General features: G+C 41.9%; 1 non-coding gene across 1 annotated transcript; it reads left to right on the top strand.

Moving 5' to 3' along the window:
• Positions 1 to 3,043: 3,043 nt before the first annotated feature.
• On the top strand, positions 3,044 to 3,151 carry LOC112788147 (small nucleolar RNA R71). The gene has a single exon (XR_003195525.1). It is a non-coding gene; the product is annotated as a small nucleolar RNA R71 (small nucleolar RNA).
• The last annotated feature ends 538 nt before the right edge of the window (positions 3,152 to 3,689 follow it).

Genomic DNA, 3,689 nt, shown 5'->3' with positions numbered 1-3,689 from the left:
CTTCAAAAGACATATGCACTGTTCAAGCATACATTCAGAAAACAAGAAGCATTGTCACCACATTAATATAATTAAACTAAGTTCAAGGATAAATTCGAAACTCATGTACTTCTTGTTCTTTTGAATTAAAACATTTTTCATTTAAGAGAGGTGATGGATTCATAGGACATTTATAACTTTAAGACAAATTTACTAACTACTAATGATCATGTAATGAAGACACAAACATAGATAAGCACATAACATAGAAAACAAAAAACAGAAGAAATAAGAACAAGGAATGAATCCACCTTAGTAATGGTGGCGTTTCCTTCTTGAGGAACTAATGATGTCCTTGAGCTCTTCTATGTCTCTTCCTTGTCTTTGTTGCTCCTCCTTCATTGCTTTTAGATCTTCTCTGATTTCATGAAGGATGATGGAGTGCTCTTGATGTTCCACCCTTAGTTGCTTCCAATAATTGTGTGGAAGAAAAAGTATCCCCTGAGGTATCTCAGGGATCTCTTGATTTGCAGTCAAATGTTCTATCACTGAGCTATAGACCCTTGATGGAAGCTTTTGTCTTCCCTTTCCTCTTTCTAGAGGTTTCTCTGGCCTTAGGTGCCATCAATGGTTATGGAAAAAACAAAAAAGCTATGCTTTTACCACACCAAACTTAGAATGTTGCTCGCCCTCGAGTAAAAGAAGAAAGAATAGAAGAAGAAGAGGATATGGAGGAGATGGATGGCTGTGTGTATTCGGCCATATGGGTGGGATTGGGTGGGGAAGAGATGTTGAATTTTTGAAGGTAAGTGGGTGTATGGGTGTGAGTGGTAAATGGAAGACAGAAGGGATGAGTGTTTATTGGGAATAGATGATGATTGAGAAGAGAGAAGAGAGTGAGTGAAGGTAGGTGGGGATCCTGTGGGGTCCACAGATCTTGGGGTGTCAAGGCATTTACATTCTTGCACCAATTTAGGCATGCAAAATGCCCTTGCACACAACTCTGGGCGTTCAGCGCCAGGTTGGTGCCCATTTTGGGCGTTCAACGCCCCTTTGCTGCCATTTCTGGCGTTGAACGCCAGAACCATGCTTGTTCTGGGCGTTCAGCGCCAGGATGCTCCCATTCTGGGCGTTCAGCGCCAGAACTATGCTCTGTTCTGGCGTTTGAACGCCAGACAGATGCTCCTCCAGGGTGTGATTTTTCTTCTGCTGTTTTTGATTCCGTTTTTGATTTTTTTGTTTATTTTGTGACTCCACATGATCATGAACCTAAGAAAACATGAAAAACAATAAAAATAAGAATTAGATAAACATTGGGTTGCCTCCCAACAAGCGCTTCTTTAATGTCAATAGCTTGACAGTGGGCTCTCATGGAGCCTCACAGATGTGCAGAGCTTTGTTGAGACTCTCCAACACCAAACTTAGAGTTTGGATATGGGAGTTCAACACCAAACTTAGAGTTTGGTTGTGGCCTCCCAACACCAAACTTAGAGTTTGACTGTGGGGGCTCTGGTTGACTCTGCTTGGAGAGAAGCTTTTTCTGCTTCCTCTCCATGGTTGCAGAGGGAGATCCTTGAGTTTTAAACACAAGGGAGTTCTCATTCCCTTGAAGGAATATTTCACCTCTGTCAACATCAATCACAGCTCTTGCTGTGGCCAGGAAAGGTCTTCCTAGGATGATGGATTCATCCTCTTCCTTTCCAGTATCCAGGACTATGAAATCAGCAGGGATGTAAAGGCCTTCAACCTTTACTAACACGTCCTCTACTTGTCCATAAGCCTGTTTTCTAGAGATGTCTGCCATCTCTAATGAGATTTTAGCAGCTTGCACCCCATAGATTCCCAGTTTCTCTATTACAGAGAGGGGCATGAGGTTTATTCCTGAACCAAGGTCACATAGAGCCTGAAAGATCATGGTGCCTATGGTACAGGGTATTATGAACTTTCCAGGATCCTGTCTCTTCTGAGGCAATGTCAGTTGATCCAGATCACTTAGTTCATTGATGAACAAGGGAAGTTCAACTTCCCAAGTATCAATGCCAAATAGTTTGGCATTCAGCTTCATGATTGCACCAAGAAACTTGGCAGTTTGCTCTTCAGCAACATCCTCATTCTCTTTAGAAGAGGAATACTCATCAGAGCTCATGAAGGGCATAAGGAGGTTCAATGGAATCTTTATGGTCTCTAGATGAGCCTCAGAGTCCTTTGGTTCCTCAGAGGGGAGCTCCTTATTGATCACTGGACGTCCCAGGAGGTCTTCCTCCTTGGGATTCACGTCCTCTCCTCTCCTCACAGGTTCGGCCATGGCGCTTATGTCAATGGCCTTGCACTCTCCTTTTGGATTCTCTTCTGTATTGCTTGGGAGAGTACTAGGAGGGATTTCAGTGATCCTTTTACTCAGCTGGCCCACTTGTGCTTCCAGATTTCTAATGGAAGATCTTGTTTCATTCATGAAACTTACAGTGGCCTTAGACAGATCAGAGACTAAGTTTGCTAAATTAGAAGTATTTTGTTCAGAGTTCTCTGTCTGTTGCTGAGTGGATGATGAAAAAGGCTTGCTATTGCTAAACCTGTTTCTTCCACCATTGTTAAAGCCTTGTTGAGGCTTTTAATCCTTCCATGAGAAATTTGGATGATTTCTCCATGATGAGTTATAGGTGTTTCCATAAGGTTCACCTAAGTAATTTACCTCTGCTATTGCAGGGTTTTCAGGATCATAAGCTTATTCTTCAGAAGATGCCTCTTGAGTACTGTTGGATGCAGCTTGCATTCCATGCAGACTCTGAGAGATCATATTGACTTGCTGAGTCAATATTTTATTCTGAGCCAATATGGCATTCAGAGTATCAACTTCAAGAACTCCCTTCTTCATAGGCGTCCCATTACTCACAGGATTCCTTTCAGAAGTGTACATGAACTGGTTATTAGCAACCATGTCAATGAGTTCTTGAGCTTCTGCAGGCGTTTTCTTTAGGTGAATGGATCCACCTGTAGAAGTGTCCAGTGACATCTTTGATAGCTCAGATAAACCATCATAGAATATATCCAGGATGGTCCATTCTGAAAGCATGTCAGAAGGACACTTTTTGGTCAGCTGTTTGTATCTTTCCCAAGCTTCATAGAGGGATTCACCTTCTTTCTGTCTGAAGGTTTGAACATCAGCTCTAAGCTTGCTCAGCTTTTGAGGAGGAAAGTACTTGGCTAAGAAAGCCGTGACCAGCTTATCCCAAGAGTTCAGGCTGTCTTTGGGTTGAGAATCCAACCATAATCTAGCTCTGTCTCTTACAGCAAAAGGGAAAAGCATGAGCCTGTAGACTTCAGGATCTACTCCATTAGTCTTAACAGTATCACATATTTGCAAGAATTCAGTTAAGAACTGAAAAGGATCTTCAGATGGAAGTCCATGAAACTTGCAGTTCTGCTGCATCAGAGAAACTAATTGAGGTTTCAGCTCAAAGTTGTTTGCTCCAATGGCAGGAATGGAGATGCTTCTTCCATGTAAATTGGAATTAGGTGCAGTAAAGTCACCAAGCATCTTTCTTGCATTATTATTATTTTCGGCTGCCATATCCTTTTCCTGTTCGAAAATTTCTGAAAGGGTATCTCTGGATTGTTGTAATTTAGCTTCTCTTAATTTTTTTTTTCAGAGTCCTTTCAGGTTATGGATCTGCTTCAACAAGAATGTTCTTGTCCTTGCTCCTGCTCATATG

Source organism: Arachis hypogaea, chromosome 20, assembly GCF_003086295.3.
Source record: "Arachis hypogaea cultivar Tifrunner chromosome 20, arahy.Tifrunner.gnm2.J5K5, whole genome shotgun sequence".
Taxonomy (NCBI): domain Eukaryota; kingdom Viridiplantae; phylum Streptophyta; class Magnoliopsida; order Fabales; family Fabaceae; genus Arachis; species Arachis hypogaea.
Note: the sequence above shows the minus strand (reverse complement) of the source record. Positions and strands in the feature narration are given on the sequence as shown.